At 45.3% G+C, this 19,448-nt stretch overlaps 1 protein-coding gene across 6 annotated transcripts in view; it reads right to left on the minus strand.

The window, feature by feature from the left end:
• The window catches only part of TBC1D5 (TBC1 domain family member 5), a 741,959-nt gene extending 723,192 nt beyond the window's left edge, over positions 1-18,767 (minus strand). For 3 of the 6 annotated variants that reach the window (XM_073677953.1, XM_073677948.1, XM_073677951.1), the window contains exon 1: positions 18,645-18,767. The gene's annotated coding sequence lies outside the window, so the exon portion shown is untranslated. The remainder of the gene's footprint in view (positions 1-18,644) is intronic. The other 3 variants (XM_073677950.1, XM_073677947.1, XM_073677949.1) reach the window with 1 other exon arrangement.
• Positions 18,768-19,448: the final 681 nt, after the last annotated feature.

Consider the following 19,448-nt stretch of genomic DNA (forward strand, 5'->3'; position numbering starts at 1 on the left):
TCTGAGCAGAAGACTTTATTACGAGTGCAGGAGGAGAACCTGTAATACTGATATATTAGTAAGTGCCACTAAATTATGTCCCCAACACATTTATTAAAATGAAGAAAAGTGGACAACTCCTTTAAAGAGCATCCGTCACCAGGTCACGTGTGGTCAGTTTTGCTCTTATTTTATTCCATTTGCTCCTCTGAGTAAAATGTTTTTTTTTAATCCGCAAAACAGTTCCAGGGATGTTTTATTTAGTGCAAATTTTATGTTTTTTACTATGGTGCCGCGGCTGACAGGATCCTCTAGAGATGTGTCTTTAGGCTGCTCTACATTATTAATCTGTGAGCCACAGCTCTTGGTAAAGATCATGAGAATTAGCACTAAACAATAAGGCCCATGTCTCTGCAACTGATGGCGGATTAAAAAACAAAACAAAAAAGCTCAATAATACGAGGAGCAGAGAGAAGAAAATAAGAGCAAAACTGGCCACTTTTGACCTGGTGATATGTTCTCCCCTATTGTACATGAAAATATGTTTTAATATCTTCCGTTACTTTACTGTATATTAAAGGGAATCTGTCACCAGGTTTTTTCCAATTAATCTGAGAGCAGCATAATTTAGAGACAGAGACCTTGATCCCAGCGATTTATCACTTACGTGGCTGCTAGCTGTAATTTTGGTAATATCTCTGTTTTATCAGCATGAGATTATTACTATAGGACTAGTAATCCTGCTACCAGGTAGTCCTCCACATCCATGAGCTGTGTATATCTGTACAATGTACATGGGCAGGATCCTGCCAATCAGTGGTGTGGGCGGAGTTATACAGAGCTCAGCATTCAGAGAACTGCTAGATTCAGGCTGTGTGCCCACGTAGCGTTTTTCAAGCGTTTATGCTGCGGAATTTCCACAGCGGAAACGCTTGTAAAACGCTAGGTAATCCGCACCCCATGGTCCCCAAGGGGATTCCGCATGTTCTATGCACATGCTGCGGATTTTTCCGCAGCGTTTATGCTGCGTACAAAAATCCGCAGCATGTCATTTAATTTTGCGGAAGCGCAGCGGAACTCCCGCCATTGACTTGCATTGAGACGCATAGAAACCGCGACTGTACATTTTTACAAGCGGCTTCTATGCGTCTCTATGTGCGGATGGTACCCAGTTCTGGAGGAGAGGAGACTCTCATCCAGACCTGGATACCATTGTACCTGTAAAAAAAGTATAAAATAACAAATAAAGTTTATACTCACCTGTCCGGCGTCTTCTCTCTGAATGCCAGCAGCGCTGAAGGACCTTCGGTGACGTCACAGTCATGTGACCGCAGGCCCTTCACCGCTCTGTCTCGCGATATGCCGGCAGCCGGGAACCAGCCAGGAAGCAGCGCTGCAGCACACGCCGGGGCCTCGGGGGTGAGTATAGCTTTATTTGTTTTCATTTTTACGGTTCACACTGTATAAATCCATGCTGTTTGCATGGATTTATATAGTGTGACCTAGTTGTCAAGCACTTTCCAAGTGATGCTATCGCCTGGAAAGCGCTTGTCAATCTGCATGCGGAAACGCATGTGAACCCGCATGTGGATCCGCATGTATTCTGCAGGAAAAACGCATGCACAATCTGCATGCGTTTTTTTCTGCCAGGGAGATGCAGAAATGCTGCAGAAATTTTCTGCTTCATTTCTGCATCGTGGGCACATAGCCTTACAGTAGAGAAAACAGGGATTTTATCAAAAAGACAGCAGGCAGCCCGGTAAGTGACACATCGCTATACTTAGAGTCTCTGCCCCTACATCATGCTGCTTTCAGATCGGATAGCAAAAACCTGGTGACAGATTCTCCTTAATACCTGCATCCTCACAGGTAACTAGTGACCATTCCTTTCTGAGAAGTTTCCTCGGCATGCTCTATTGCACCCTTCCCAGTTCTTAAGTGATAGCTCCATCTATCTCCTGGATAAATACCTCTTTATTGCAATGTATTGTCCTATCAGTGTTATTATAGTAAGATGCATGGCAGGGCTTAATAGAGAGAATTAAAATGGTAATCCTAGGGGCTTTCATTAGGCTCTCAAATGTCATAACTACTCATCAGCAACACACAATTACATTGCAGGGGAGTAGCAGTACTATGTAGGGGCTGAGACACAGATTCCAGGGATGTGTCATTTATTAGGCTGAGTGCTGTTGTTTCCATACAATGAATGTTTTATCACCAAGAGATTATCACTGTACAGACTAGCTCCCTTGTGCCAAGTGGTCCGACCACACCCGTTCCTGTGATAAGCAGTTCACTGTCTATAGACATTGTTGCTGCACCCGGTAAACTATATGGTATATCACTGGAATCAGGGTCTCTTTTCCTACATTATGCTGCTCTAAATGATGTAGCAAAAACCTGGTGACAGATTCCCTTTAATACCTATAGTTGAAAAAAATGATAGAAAATTCTTTAACTGAGGCATTTAGGGGTTAAATTGCTGAGATTTATCTCAGCTACAGACAGGTGTCAGTTGAAGAAAACAGCTTGCACTTGTTCGTAATGGGTTAAATATGAGGAGCGAGGGCTTTTTTTAATAAATGCTTATATTGCATCAAGAACTGCATCCAGGCCCTGTTTAAATCCCCACTAAATAAGGCAGATAATGCTCTTGACCTACAAGGACACAGAGAGCTCTACAGAGCGCAATTCAGACAAAGAACTAGGAATCTGCTATATGTGCTCCAGAAGCTCAGCCATGTCACCCTTAAAGGGTTTGCCCACTACTTTTACACTGATATCCTTTGGATAGGTCATAAAAATAACAATGTTGGGGGTCTGTGAACTGGCACCCCCGCTGATCAGCTGTTTTTACCCCTGGATGTAAAATGTGTACAGAACAGAACCCCCCAGCTTAATACACTGTTTACTGACCGCTGTCAGATGCTGCGGCTCCGCTACTATTAAAGAAAATAATTTTATAGCATATCCACAGTATAGGTCGTATGAAAATAACCAAGGAGCAAACAGTTTATGGGACCCCCACAACAGGTATGCTGGAGGGCCCAGCACCTTCATTTCCTATTAAAGTATGCATGGTCATTTATCTGGCAAAAATTGGGACAGAGCCAAAGCCATATTCATATATTAGAAATGATGAAACAATAATAAAAATTAATTTAAAAATGATTATTTCTCTATAACACTGTTACTATGGCACATATGTCATTTTAGCAATATTTATATTTTACTTAAAAATAATTAAAAAAAAAAGCCCCACCCCAGTACTCAAAAAAATGAAACGTTGCAAGATTTGAATTGTTCAATACTTGCATCATTGCAAAAAGATAATGTGAAAAAAAAATCTGGAATAGACACGTAGAAAACAATATAATTTAAAAGAAGACTTCATTTTATTAAAGAATAAAGCTTTATACAATCAATAGGTAATAAAGTATGAATCCAGAGTAATTTACACTCATCAATAGCATCTAGTCAACAAATTGATGCAGAGAGCAGAATTGTATCTTCATCATGTATATTGCATTAGAATAGTTTCTAAATCAACAAAAATGCCAAATTTGCAAAACTAAAACTTTGGTCTTGATTTTGGTCAACAATAATAAATGACACTTGGATGGCGGCACTATGGATTCTACAAGATCTCTAAAAATTAAAAGACGGGATGTTACCGAAAAGCTATGTGAACGTTAGGATGGGGAATGGCTCGAAAAGCAATTTCCTGATAAACGTATAATGGTTTTCTGTTTATTAGGAGCTGGAGCTTTCCTGATATTAACATGCAAGACATCACCTGAGAGGATTGCAGATCTGGCTCTTCCGCAGCGGTCTCTTTCCCGCAATGTCAGCTAGTATCAGCGGGTGAAGTGACACTGTTGTGGCCAGCGCTGTGGAGTTGGTAAGCCAAACCACCGACTCCAACGCCTCAATCTCCCTAACTCCCGACTCCACAGCCCGGCCTCACTACTGAGCGTGTACATAAAGTGCAGCACAGATTCATCTCAACTAAAGGCCGAGATCCTTAGATCGGGAACAGAACAGACATTTATAGGACATTTCATAACTTTCCCAAATTCTTATGAAAACATTTACAGCACATCCTGCATTGTACTACTGTACCCAATTTATTATATATTTTAGGAGATGGAGTCAGTCCATTTCATACCGACTCCATAGCCCTGTTAATTAGTGTGACAGTTTTATCGGTCGGGACATTCCAGACGTGGCGATACCAAATATGTGTACTATTGTTTCTTTTTTTACATAAATATGTGTATTTATTGGTATAATATTTTTTTCTTTTGTTCTTTATTTTGTTGTTTTTAAAAAATATTTTTACAATTTATTTAGTCCCTTTATGGGACTAAATAAATATGTGGCTGCACTGACAGAAGCCTCTTAGACCATGCTCCTGGAATAGTCTAACAGGCTTGCTGCAGCTGGCTGACCCGGAGGTCGTCATGATGACCTCAAGTTGCCCTGGCAATGATCAGGACCTCACGATGAGGTCCCGGCGGTGGCACCGATCGGAAGGCAGAAGGAGCCCTCTCTCTTAACCAGCATTCTAAATGCTGCGACCCTCTCTCAACCAGCCTTCTAAATGCTGTGATCGATATTGAGGGGGTTAAAATGCCTGGATAAGTGCAGATACGGTTCCTAGCAATGACAGCCGGGTCTCGACTTAACTCGGCGATCGCGCGGGCACAGCTTGTGTGCCCCGCATGATTGCCATGAACGTACCCATATGTCAAAGGTCGGGAACCCCTATTTGACCATGACTTATGGGTATGTTAAAGGTCGTAAAGGGGTTTTCTCATCTACAGGAGCCAAACGCTCCTGTCTCTGTACTTACCAAGGGGGCGGTGCGATACCGTAGACTGACAGTTCTGACCAGTGGCATGATATGACCACTGGCCCAAACTGTGTGCTCTTTGTCTCTTCAGCATCTCTGCTATCTTGGCCAGAGCTTTGTCTGTGCAACATCTCTGTGCTCCTGGTCAGAGCTTTGTCTGTGCAACATCTCTGTGCTCCTGGTCAGAGCTTTGTCTGTGCAACATCTCTGTGCTCCTGGTCAGAGCTTTGTCTGTGCAACATCTCTGTGCTCCTGGTCAGAGCTTTGTCTGTGCAACATCTCTGTGCTCCTGGTCAGAGCTTTGTCTGTGCAACATCTCTGTGCTCCTGGTCAGATCTTTATCTCTGCAGCATTTCTGTGCTTTTGGTCAGAGCTTTGTCTCTTCTGCATCAAATGAATGCAGTGACTTTAAAGCTGTCCGAACCTAGTTATCTGTCCAGCTTTAGACCAGGGCTTTCGAGCTCTAATTAAAATAGCTTGGAAGTACTGCTCATTTTCTTGGGAATGGAGAGAATTTTTAATAAGAGGTAAATTGCAAAGTTTATTGTTTTTACCAGCACTTGGTAATTCTAACCATTAATTAGTTTGTCCACTACTCTGACACTACGTGATCCCCGGCAGAGCCAGTGCCGACACCGCTGGAATGCTCGCACCGGAGGTGAGTATTGGTGTTATTATTTTACAAGGAGAAAACATAGGGATTGAGAAGGGGTTGTCCGAGTAGTGGACAACGCCTTCAATAATGTTGAAACTAAGGACATAATTCGGAAGTCAGTGATTTTTCTTGCACGTTAAAAAACGGTCCGAGTTTTATCAGTAACATAGTTTTTAAGGTTGAAGGAAGACTAAGTCCATCTAGTTCAGCCCATAGCCTAACATGTTGATCCAGAGGAAGGCAAAAAAAAAACATGCGGCAAACACTAAGCTTCACATTGAGGAAAAAAATTACTTCCTGACTCCATACGACAATCAGACTAGTTCCCTGGATCAACGCCCTATCATGGAATCTAGTATATATAACCTGTAATTATACTTTTCAAGAAAGGCATCCATGCCCTTCTTAAATTTTAACAGTGAATCACTCATTACAACATCATGCGGCAGAGAGTTCCATACTCTCACTGCTCTTACAGTAAAGAATCCCCGTCTGTGATTATGATTAAACCTTCTTTCCTCCAGACGTAGAAGATGCCCCCTTGTCCCCGTCTCTGTCCTCAGAGTAAAAAGATCAGCAGAAAGGTCTTTGTACTGTCCCCTCATATACTTGTACATAGTAATAAGATCACCCCTAAGCCTTCGTTTTTCCACAGTAAATAACCCCAAGTGTAATAACCTGTCTTGGTATTGCAGACCCCCCAGTCCTCTAATAACCTTGGTCGCTCTTCTCTGCACCCTCTCTAGTTCAGCTATGTCTTTCTTATACACCAGAGACCAGAACTGTGTTTCGGATTGACGGGTCATCAGTGTGGCGGTTTTTACCATCAGAGTTTCATAAGTGATTTTGTGGTATGACAGACTTGTGTTTGTAATTTTGATCTGTGACTCGGATCCAAAACGGACATGTCTCCGAAAGTGTGAACAGCTCCATAGACTATAAAGGGTACGTGTTCTAAATTGGAAAATTACAGATAGTACATGTACATGAATGAGGAATAATCATTTAAGACCAAAAATATGAATATAATTATGGTTTAAAAACATGCTTTGCACTGATTTATAATGACCTGAGATGTACAGTAAAACATTTGAAAAGAAACTGAACTTCTGCAAACGTGAAGTCCCACAAAAATGAGTGCACTACAGAAACGTGCAGTCATTAACAAACCCCATTCACTGACAGCAGAAAAAATGAGAATCATCTGGATTTCCTTCCAACATTGTAAAATCACATGCTGCTGCTCGGAATGTGAGTTTTCAGCTCGTGACTAGAAACAACAGTCAAAAATCACATGGTGTCACATGAGAAGAGGAAGCGTCCCTATGTCTATGTTGTGGGAATAGTTATAATTCCTCAGATTTGGAGATGAGGAGTAGTAGTAGAAGTTGTACACCTGGATAGCCAATGCTCCATACACTCATCAGATGCTTACTACAGCACTGAGGCAGCTACTTGTCATGCGTGATCCAGGCATTTAAAAATCAAATCTATGTCAACTGCATCTTCCTTGTCAATTCACCCCCAGGAAGAAGAAAAAAAATCAATGAAACACCAAACTATAAAACACCTTAAAGATATCATCATTCCAAAAACAAATCACTCATAATCAGTATAATCAGTAATTATAATCACTTGCAATTACTGAATCCGGAAGAACACTCATTTTCAAAACCGCATTGAAAATTCAAAAACATCAGGTGAAAAACTTGTCAGCCATCACTCGCTTCCCTCATCCGGCAGGTAAAGAATCACAAAAAATGAGGCAATCAGCAAAGCAGAGGGGAGACAACTGTGTCACATGTGAAGCCTCCTAAACACGGATGTCGGTGGCACAGAGAGACAAAAACAGAGGCAGATACCCAGCAATGGAGCAATCATCCCCGCGGCTGATGACTGGGAGAGAAAAGCAGAAAATTACCTAATGAGAGTAGGTCACTTCTGGACAACGGACTGGTGCGAGGTTGTCCATTACTTTTACAATGATGGCCTATCCTTAGGAGAGGTCATCAATGTCTGATCGGCCGGGGTCCTGCCGATCTGCTGCAATCGGTGTTGGCAGCGACCGCTGGCCAGTAATACTTGCGGAGACGGCTGTCTTCTGGTAGTGGCAGCCGGAGGGTACTACATATCCACCTCCTATTCAAATCAATAGGAGGCGGATGTGCAGTATCCTACGGCGACCACTACAAGTAGACGGCCAAGTTTTGCAAGTAACTACTTCCGGCTTGCAGCCGCCAACACTAATAATAGCTGATCTGCGGGGGTTCCAGGTGTCAGCCCCGGCCAATCAGATATTGATGACCTATCCTAAGGAAAAAGTAGTGGACAACCTCTTTAAAGTAATCCTTGCAGAATTTGTAATAGGTCTAGGGGATACTGCTTCTCTTTGTGGAGACTTCTAGGCTTTTCTGGGAAAAGGGTATGTAAATAAGCTCTCCTCAATGAAGAAGCAAGGCACCTGGCTGGCTATGTGAGAAACTTTTGATGGAGGTTTAGGGGGCACTGTGTCTCAGTGTGGGGACTGCCAGCTGACGAAGGGGGACATATGGGCGAGGCAATGCTTCCTGGGCCATGATCTCCTCATGGACCAAGATCGCTGTCTCTCTAGTGCCATCTACAGGAGGTAGCTACTCTGTGAGTCAATGTCTGACTCTTGTAACAGAACTCTGGATATTCATGCAAACATATTGAACTGTGCACTATTGCCCAAAACGGGACTGAATACTCAAGATTCCCACCAATGCTTTATAAAGGGGTCAAACAACACTTTCTTCTCCAGTGGCCGTGACTTGACATTACTAATACAGAACATTGTCTTGTTTGCTTTTGATTCTGCTGACTGGCATTGAGGGATACAGTTTGGTTTATTCTCTACAGTTACACCCGCCCTGCCTACAGTTCTTTACTCACCCAAATATGGCTACATCTTACACTTCTCAACATTGAACCTTATCTGTAATTTTGCTGCCCATTAAGCACATTTATTCATGTCACGCTGTAGGGTGAGGCTTCACTCGGTTATATACTTTCCTCAACATTGAAGTTACAACACCAAATAGGAAAAGTCGTGGAAATATGGATTGATAGACGTGTTAATGATAAGAAAAGGATGAACAAATGGAAAGAACATTTTCAAAACATCTAGATTTATTCAGTAATGAGTATGATGCCATATGAGGAAATACACAGGCTTAAGTCTTGGCCGTTTTTCAACACAACACCAGGCCGCATGTTGCTCGTGCTACCATGTCTGGCAGTTTCTCCGGACTTGTCTCTCATAGAGCACATCTAGGACACCATTGGTCAGCAATTGAAAAAGGAGCTGCCAGAAGCGGATCTTGCCTTAAACATGGCAGAACATTCCTCAGACAACTATTAATAACCTCAATGATAGCAGCCATGGTGCGTGTTTTTCTGTGCATGGCAATCATACTTGATACTGAATAAATCGAGATGGTTTGAAAATTTTGATTCTATTGCTTCGTCATTTGCATATCATTAACATGTCTATCCATCCAATCAAAAAAAAGTCCTTTCCCTTTTTCACATTATTAGGAGAGCTGCTTATTTTTCTATTTATATCATATTGGACTAAAAGGGCATACCGTATGTCCAAAAAGCTTTGCAACCATACTATAGTATTTTTTGTGCTGCTTCGCAAATATACAGTACAGACCAAAAGTTTGGACACACCTTCTCATTTAAAGATTTTTCTGTATTTTCATGACTATGAAAATTGTACATTCACACTGAAGGCATCAAAACTATGAATTAACACATGTGGAATTATATACTTAACAAAAAAGTGTGAAACAACTGAAAATATGTCTTATATTCTAGGTTCTTCAAAGTAGCCACCTTTTGCTTTGATGACTGCTTTGCACACTCTTGGCATTCTCTTGATGAGCTTCAAGAGGTAGTCACCGGAAATGGTCTTCCAACCATCTTGAAGGAGTTCCCAGAGATGCTTAGCACTTGTTGGCCCTTTTGCCTTCACTCTGCGGTCCAGCTCACCCCAAACCATCTCGATTGGGTTCAGGTCTGGTGACTGTGGAGGCCAGATCATCTGGCGTAGCACCCCATCACTCTCCTTCTTGGTCAAATAGCCCTTACACAGCCTGGAGGAGTGTTTGGGGTCATTGTCCTGTTGAAAAATAAATGATGGTCCAACTAAACGCAAACTGGATGGAATAGCATGCAGCTGCAAGATGCTGTGGTAGCCATGCTGGTTCAGTATGCCTTCAATTTTGAATAAATCCCCAACAGTGTCACCAGCAAAGCACCCCCACACCATCACACCTCCTCCTCCATGCTTCACGGTGGGAACCAGGCATGTAGAGTTCATCCGTTCACCTTTTCTGCGTCGCACAAAGACACGGTGGTTGGAACCAAAGATCTCAAATTTGGACTCATCAGACCAAAGCACAGATTTCCACTGGTCTAATGTCCATTCCTTGTGTTCTTTAGCCCAAACAAGTCTCTTCTGCTTGTTGCCTGTCCTTAGCAGTGGTTTCCTAGCAGCTATTTTACCATGAAGGCCTGCTGCACAAAGTCTCCTCTCAACAGTTGTTGAAGAGATGTGTCTGCTGCTAGAACTCTGTGTGGCATTGACCTGGTCTCTAATCTGAGCTGCTGTTAACCTGCGATTTCTGAGGCTGGTGACTCGGATAAACTTATCCTCAGAAGCAGAGGTGACTCTTGGTCTTCCTTTCCTGGGGCGGTCCTCATGTGAGCCAGTTTCTTTGTAGCGCGTGATGGTTTTTGCAACTGCACTTTGGGACACTTTCAAAGTTTGCCCAATTTTTTGGACTGACTGACCTTCATTTCTTAAAGTAATGATGGCCACTCGTTTTTCTTTACTTAGAATTTGTATTATGGCAAGAAAAAAGCAGCTAACAGTCTATTCAGTAGGACTAACAGCTGTGTATCCACCAGAGTTCTGCACAACACAACTGATGGTCCCAACCCTATTTATAAGGCAAGAAATCCCACTTGTTAAACCTGACAGGGCACACCTGTGAAGTGAAAACCATTTCCGGTGACTACCTCTTGAAGCTCATCAAGAGAATGCCAAGAGCGTGCAAAGCAGTCATCAAAGCAAAAGGTGGCTACTTTAAAGAACCTAGAATATAAGACATATTTTCAGTTGTTTCACACTTTTTTGTTAAGTATATAATTCCACATGTGTTAATTCATAGTTTTGATGCCTTCAGTGTGAATGTACAATTTTCATAGTCATGAAAATACAGAAAAATCTTTAAATGAGAAGGTGTGTCCAAACTTTTGGTCTGCACTGTATATATACGCAGGTGCATCTCACTAATATCATCAAAAAGTTAATTTATTTCAGTTCTTCAATACAAAAAGTGAAACTCATAATGTAGAGTCATTATCAACAGAGTGATCTATTTCACGTGTTTATTTCTGTTAATGATGATGATTATGGCTTACAGCCAATGAAAACACAAAAGTCATGTCTTATGACACAAAATATGTCTTATATTCTAGGTTCTTCAAAGTAGCCACCTTTTGCTTTGATGACTGCTTTGCACACTCTTGGCATTCTCTTGATGAGCTTCAAGAGGTAGTCACCGGAAATGGTTTTCACTTCACAGGTGTGCCCTGTCAGGCTTAATAAGTGGGATTTCTTGCCTTATAAATGGGGTTGGGAACATCAGTTGTGTTGTGCAGAAGTCTGGTGGATACACAGCTGATGGTCCTGCTGAATAGACTGTTAGAATTTGTATTATGGCAAGAAAAAAGCATCTAAGTAAAGAAAAACGAGTGGCCATCATTACTTTAAGAAATGAAGGTCAGTCAGTCCGAAAAATTGGGAAAACTTTGAAAGTGTCCCCAAGTGCAGTTGCAAAAACCATCAAGCGCTACAAAGAAACTGGCTCACATGAGGATCGCCCCAGGAAAGGAAGACCAAGAGTCACCTCTGCTTCTGAGGATGTTTATCCGAGTCACCAGCCTCAGAAATCGCAGGTTAACAGCAGCTCAGATTAGAGACCAGGTCAATGCCACACAGAGTTCTAGCAGCAGACACATCTCTTCAACAACTGTTAAGAGGAGACTTTGTGCAGCAGGCCTTCATGGTAAAATAGCTGCTAGGAAACCACTGCTAAGGACAGGCAACAAGCAGAAGAGACTTGTTTGGGCTAAAGAACACAAGGAATGGACATTAGACCAGTGAAAATCTGTGCTTTGGTCTGATGAGTCCAAATTTGAGATCTTTGGTTCCAACCACCGTGTCTTCGTGCGACGCAGAAAAGGTGAACGGATGGACTCTACATGCCTGGTTCCCACCGTGAAGCATGGAGGAGGAGGTGTGATGGTGTGGGGGTGCTTTGCTGGTGACACTGTTGGGGATTTATTCAAAATTGAAGGCATACTGAACCAGCATGGCTACCACAGCATCTTGCAGTGGCATGCTATTCCATCCGGTTTGCGTTTAGTTGGACCATCATTTATTTTTCAACAGGACAATGATCCCAAACACACCTCCAGGCTGTGTAAGGGCTATTTGACCAAGAACGAGAGAGATGGGGTGCTACGCCAGATGACCTGGCCTCCACAGTCACCAGACCTGAACCCAATCGAGATGGTTTGGGGTGAGCTGGACCGCAGAGTAAAGGCAAAAGGGTCAACAAGTGCTAAGCATCTCTGGGAACTCCTTCAAGATTGTTGAAAGACCATTTCCGGTGACTACCTCTTGAAGCTCATCAAGAGAATGCCAAGAGTGTGCAAAGCAGTCATCAAAGCAAAAGGTGGCTACTTTGAAGAACCTAGAATATAAGACATATTTTCAGTTGTTTCAAATTTTTTGTTAAGTATATAATTCCACATGTGTTAACTCATAGTTTTGATGCCTTCAGTGTGAATGTACAATTTTCATAGTCAAGAAAATACAGAAAAATCTTTAAATGAGAAGGTGTGTCCAAACTTTTGGTCTGTACTGTATATGTATAATATATATATATATATACACACACACACACACACAAACACACAGTCTGTGATATATAGGAAGTGAGCAGGAATTATGTAGGAGCAAAACATTAAAAGCCTTTCGATATTATCAATAGGACAGGCCATTGTTGTTCAATTATTGGAGTGCAATGCCGGGAAGCCCCTCTAACCACCATAATGAAGCCTTTCTTTAGCTACATGGGGACGACCACATTCTTGTATAGACCTGATACTGCCACTGATTTGGGAATAGGACCCCCACACGAGAGCAGGGCTGTGGAGTCGGAGTCGTGTAGTCGGAGCCCAAAGTCATGGAAATTGAGGAGTCGGAGGTTCGGCTTACCGACCCCACAGCCCTGCACGAGAGAGAACAATTATAAAATAAACGTTATGGCAATATGGTGGAGGATTGCCTAGACAAAACTTAAAGGGGTTTTCCCATGAACAAAAGTTCAATTTAATCAATACATCTTGGAATAATAATAGTTTTTACAATTGAATGTGATTAAAAATAATGTTCCTGTGGGGAGATAATCTTATAAATGTGCCCGCGCTGTGTACTGTATAATGGCTGTGTCTGACAGTGCAGAAATATGGTTTGATCATAACACAACTCCTGGGCAGGGGAGGAAGCAAATGACATATAGAAGAGAGTGTCTGCAGGACCAGACTCCACAGGGTTCGTTTATAGTCCTTTACTATGAAAATACAGGAGTCTGCATAGGAGCAATAGACACAAAACAATGGAAAATGTGTAATTAATGCGACTCCTGCTCTGTTGCCTCGTTCATATCAGTGACCTGTTCTATTCATGTTAAAAATGGCTGCGGTGAAGGCTGAATGTATACAACACCAATGTCATTATCACCGGCCCGTTCCACACCCATGGAAAAGCAAGGAGGCAAGGTTCATACTTACAACATCACTACCCACGCCTCCACAGCGGCCTTCTTGGCCATATACCTCTATGTCACCTTCATTGCACACAGAGTGTATTTAGGAACATTAAGTTCAAATGACCATCCCATAGTTACACTGGTAACTTACACTGTACTCAGCTGTATGGCTGCTATGGACGAACATGGCAGGTGATGGGACACGCCACATATGGATCCATGAGAGAAATTCAAGTTTGTGCCAATGTAGAGGTAAATGGAGGTACAATATGAGCACACGGTAGGCTATCTGTATAACAACGATCTGTGATATGGCCGGAAGTATTAATTGTCCCTCCAATACCATTTATAACAGTGCAGCAGGCAGGAAATTGTGGTGACAAACGCTGAAGAAGAGGAAGTCAGCAGCTCTGATCACAAGTCCACAGCAGACACTGGGAGAATACATCCAGGATGTCATTTATGATGTATAAGCAACAACTAAGGGCACCATTCAAATAGAATCACATGTATTGGATTTGCTGCAAAAAATTTACACAGCAAATCTGAAAGGAAATCTGCTCAGAATCTGCTTAAAGGGAACCTGTCAGTAAGATTTTGCTAAGCAAACTACAGGCAGTGTCATGTTGGGGCTGCTGCACTGATTAATTTGATACATGAGGTGAAGAAATCAGTCTTGTGGTTCTTGTGTATTCAGTGTTTGCAGTTCTGAGTTAATGATATGCCGGTGCTCCGGGGCCGGACTGTAGGCAGGATCTTATCCTGGTGCTGTAGGCCAGATCAGCAAGAAAACACCTGCCCACAGGCTGCCCCTATCTGTCTCTGTGATGAGGAACATCCTTGTGCTTCAGGCCGGCCTGTAGGCAGATCTTAATTTGCTGATCTGGCCTAGAGCACTATGATAAGACCTGTCTACAGTCCTGCCCCGGAGCACCGGCATATCATTAACTCAGAACTGCAAATAATGATTACACAAGAACCACAAGATGAATTTCTTCACCTCAGTTATCAATTTAATCAGTGCAGCAGCCCCAACATGACACTGCTGTAGTTTGGTTAGCAAAATCCTTCTGACTGCTTACCTTTAAAAGAGGAGTAGACTGCTACCTGATCTTAAAGGGGTTTTCCAGGAAAGTTATATTTTCTTTTACTAACAGGCAGGTAATTGCTAACAAAAGCAACTACCTGCCTGTTCTACCCAGAACCGGCTCAGAGCAGTCACTGACCAGTCCTGTCAGCTATTCAGGAGCTCCACGTCAACAGAGCAGCTCTTCTTCTTCTGGACTGGTCTGTCGACGGGGCGTGACTGCCGACGCCATTCGGATTGACAGCTGGCTCCCCGCTGTTAGGTAGTGGGAAGCTTGATGTCAATCAGCATGACATCAACAGTCACATCCTATGAACAGGGCGGAAGAGAAGTCGCTGCTCTGTCAAAGTGACTTCAGCAGAAGCTGCTAACTCGCCGGTAGGAACGCTCTATGACCACTCTGTGCCAACAGAGATCAGCTCCGGGCGCAATATGCAGGTAGTTGGCAACTGCCTGTTAGTTCTTAAGCCAGTAATATATTGTTCTAGATAACCCCTTTAAGCTGCTCCCATATCGATTCTGACCAGTGTCGGTGTCCTGCAATGACATCTGCATACAAGGTAGCAGGGAGCAGGCAATCCTCATAATGAGAGCGACAGCAGATTATTAAAGTGAGTACACCGCTTTTATTTTAAACCAGTACCTGAGGATTTTCCTGCACAAATCTATGAAGAAAAGGCAGAGTTCTTCTTCTAAGTAGAATTCAATAGAGAAAAATATGTACAATAAACCCGTGACCAATCTGCACAGGAATTGGCATGCGGCATTAAGAATCCTCACAGCAGCTGAATTTATTAGGGTTATATTCACACACAATATCTTGAAACGGTTTCTGTACCAAAATCCACATAAAAAATGTTTAAAATCTGCTGGCAACAAGCTGACCATTCATGTGAATGGGAATACCTGTCTACAGCGCACGTCGCAGGTTTTACTGCGTGGGTATAAAAAGCGCCGTATATTAGGACACAGCTAGTCTGGCAGCCAGGTGTCAGGTCCGGATATTAGAACACAGCAAGTCCAACAGCCAGGTGTCAGGTCCGTATATTAGGACACAGCTAGTCTGGTAGCCAGGTGTCAGGTCCGTATATTAGGACACAGCTAGTCTGGCAGCCAGGTGTCAAGTCCGTATATTAGGACACAGCTAGTCTGGCAGCCAGGTGTCAGGTCCATATATTAGGACACAGCTAGTCTGGTAGCCAGGTGTCAGGTCCGTATATTAGGACACAGCTAGTCCGGCAGCCAAGTGTCAGGTCCGTATATTAGGACACACAGCTAGTCAGGCAGCCAGGTGTCAGGTCTGTATATTAGGACACACAGCTAGTCTGGCAGCCAGGTGTCAAGTCCGTATATTAGGACACAGGTAGTCCAGCAGCCAGGTGTCAGGTACGTATGTTAGGATATAGCTAGTCCGGCAGCCTGGTCTGTATATTAGGACACAGTCAGTCTGGTAGCCAGGTGTCAGGTCTGTATATTAGGACACAGCTAGTCGGGCAGCCAGTTGTCAGGTCCATACACACTGGCTCCATGTGGATTATAATACGTTTTGAATACAGTTGGATGTAACGCGACATGGAATAAATGGCGCTATAATAATAATTATGTATTATGAGCGCCCTGTCTCATGGCTGGTTCCGCGGTCGCCCTGTCTCAAGGCTGGTTCCGCGGTTACCGTCTCATGGCTGGTTCCGTAGTCGCCCTGTCTCGGGGCTGGTTTTGCGGTCGCCCTGTCTCGGGACTGGTTCTGTGGTTGCCCTGTCTCGCGGCTGGTTTCGGGGTCACCCTGTCTCGCAGCTGGTTTCCTGGTCGCCGTGTCTCAGGGCTGGTTCTGTGGTCGCTCTGTCTCGGGGCTGGTTCTGCGGTCGCCCTGTCTCGCGGCTGGTTTCCTGGTCACCCTGTCTCATGGCTAGTTTCCTGGTCGTCCTGTCTCGCGGCTGGTTTCCTGGTCGCCGTGTCTCGCGGCTGGTTTTGCGGTCGCGCTGTCTCGGGGCTGGTTCTGTGGTCGCTCTGTCTCGTGGCTGGTTTCCTGGTCGTCCTGTCTCGTGGCTGGTTTCGGGGTCGCCCTGTCTCGTGGCTGGTTTCGGGGTCGCCCTGTCTCACGGCTGGTTTCGGGGTCGACCATGTCTCGCGGCTGGTTTCGGGGTCGCCCTGTCTCGCGGCTGGTTTCGGGGTCGCCCTGTCTCGCGGCTGGTTTCGGGGTCGCCCTGTCTCGCGGATGGTTTCGGGGTCGCCCTGTCTCGCGGATGGTTTCGGGGTCGCCCTGTCTCGCGGATGGTTTCGGGGTCGCCCTGTCTCGGGGCTGGTTCTGCGGTCGTCCTGTCTCGCGGCTGGTTTCCTGGTCACCCTGTCTAGCGGCTGGTTTCCTGGTCACCCTGTCTAGCGGCTGGTTTTGGGGTCGCCCTGTCTAGCGGCTGGTTTTGGGGTCGCCCTGTCTCGCGGCTGGTTTCCTGGTCGCCCTGTCTCGGGGCTGGTTTTGCGGTCGCTCTGTCTCGTGGCTGGTTCTGCGGTCGTCCTGTCTCGCGGCTGGTTTCCTGGTCACCCTGTCTAGCGGCTGGTTTCGGGGTCGCCCTGTCTTGGGGCTGGTTTCGGGGTCGCCCTGTCTCGTGGCTGGTTTCGGGGTCGCCCTGTCTCGTGGCTGGTTTCGGGGTCGCCCTGTCTCGTGGCTGGTTTCGGGGTCGCCCTGTCTCGCGGCTGGTTTCGGGGTCGCCCTGTCTCGCGGCTGGTTTCGGGGTCGCCCTGTCTCGCGGCTGGTTTCGGGGTCGCCCTGTCTCGCGGCTGGTTTCGGGGTCGCCCTGTCTCGCGGCTGGTTCTGCGGTCGTCCTGTCTCGCGGCTGGTTTCCTGGTCACCCTGTCTCGTGGCTGGTTTCAGGGTCGCCCTGTCTCGCGGCTGGTTTCGGGGTCGCCCTGTCTCGCGGCTGGTTCTGCGGTCGTCCTGTCTCGCGGCTGGTTTCCTGGTCACCCTGTCTAGCGGCTGGTTTTGGGGTCGCCCTGTCTCGTGGCTGGTTTCGGGGTCGCCCTGTCTCGCGGCTGGTTTCGGGGTCGCCCTGTCTCGCGGCTGGTTTCGGGGTCGCCCTGTCTCGCGGCTGGTTTCGGGGTCGCCCTGTCTCGCGGCTGGTTTCGGGGTCGCCCTGTCTCGCGGCTGGTTTCGGGGTCGCCCTGTCTAGCGGCTGGTTTCGGGGTCGCCCTGTCTCACGGCTGGTTTCGGGGTCGCCCTGTCTCGCGGCTGGTTTCCTGGTCACCCTGTCTCGCGGCTGGTTTCGGGGTCGCCCTGTCTCGCGGCTGGTTTCGGGGTCGCCCTGTCTCGCGGCTGGTTTCCTGGTCACCCTGTCTAGCGGCTGGTTTTGGGGTTGCCCTGTCTCACGGCTGGTTTCGGGGTCGACCATGTCTCGCGGCTGGTTTCAGGGTCGCCCTGTCTCGCGGCTGGTTTTGGGGTTGCCCTGTCTCACGGCTGGTTTCAGGGTCGACCATGTCTCGCAGCTGGTTTCAGGGTCGCCCTGTCTCGCGGCTGATTTCGGGGTCACCCTGTCTCGCGGCTGGTTTCGGGGTCGCCCTGTCTCGCGGCTGGTTTTGTGGTCGCTCTGTCTCGTGGCTGGTTATGCGGTCGTCCTGTCTCGCGGCTGGTTTCGGGGTCGTCCTGTCTCGCGGCTGGTTTCGGGGTCGCCCTGTCTCGCGGCTGGTTTTGTGGTCGCTCTGTCTCGTGGCTGGTTATGCGGTCGTCCAGTCTCGCGGCTGGTTTTGGGGCTTTGGTACATAAGGAACTACACTGTCATAAGTGATGAGCTGAGCTTTTCTGTGACATTATCTCTTCACATGTGTAATAATGCACCGTTGCCCCTCATCACCCACTCCCCATCAAATCAGACCCCCAGCTCCTGTGTGATGAGGACAGCTGTGATACACATGGGCAGAGCTGTAAAGCCCAGTCCTGGCAGCAGCACGACCCTCACTGCACGTCCTCCATCATATGACTGTCACCTCCATAAACCTCTGCTTGACCGGCATCTGTCTGTACATAAGGGCACGTACATGGCAGGGCACACACTGTAGTGGTCACTTGCCTGACACTCCCCCAGGACCCCAGCATCTGTACCACACACGTGTACACAGCCCCGGTCTCCCCTGCACCACCACCTGAACGGTGTACTGTACAAAGCAACACACAAGTGCCATTAGAAATGAGGAAAAGCACAGTACCTAACTGGAAGCAGCCATGACAGGGAGACACTAGGAAGAGCAGCAAACTACAAATCCCAGCAGCCTTTGCGACTGAGCTTCTACAGTGGCCGAAGAGGGTCAAGCAGTTTCTCCGCTGCAGAGCAGAATGCCGGAAGTGAGAGCGTACAGTGTATCGCGGCCGAGAGCGGGGCTGGGGCTGGGGCATATGTAGGCTGGTGTTCTCACGTGTGTGTATACGTCCTGTATATAGTATATACACACAGTATACTTACATCTGTATGTAATGTATATACACAGTATGTGCACATATGTATAAAATGTATATACACAGTATGCTTACATTTGTATATAGTATATACACAGTATGTTCACCTCTGTATATTATATATATACACACAGAATGTGCACATTTGTATGTAGTATATACACACAGAATACTTACATCTGTATATAGTATATACACACAGTATGCTTACATCTGTATATGGTATATACACACAGAATACTTACATCTATATAGTATATACACACAGTATACTTACATCTGTATATAGTATATACACACAGTATACTTACATCTGTATATGGTATATACACACAGAATACTTACATCTATATAGTATATACACACAGTATACTTACATCTGTATATAGTATATACACACCGTATGCTTACATCTGTATATGGTATATACACACAGAATACTTACATTTGTATATAGTATATACACACAGTATGCTTACATCTGTATATGGTATATACACACAGAATACTTACATCTGTATATGGTATATACACACAGAATACTTACATCTGTATAT

Source organism: Phyllobates terribilis, unplaced genomic scaffold, assembly GCF_046119375.1.
Source record: "Phyllobates terribilis strain yellow unplaced genomic scaffold, ASM4611937v1 Scaffold_4__5_contigs__length_816908805, whole genome shotgun sequence".
NCBI classification, from domain to species: domain Eukaryota; kingdom Metazoa; phylum Chordata; class Amphibia; order Anura; family Dendrobatidae; genus Phyllobates; species Phyllobates terribilis.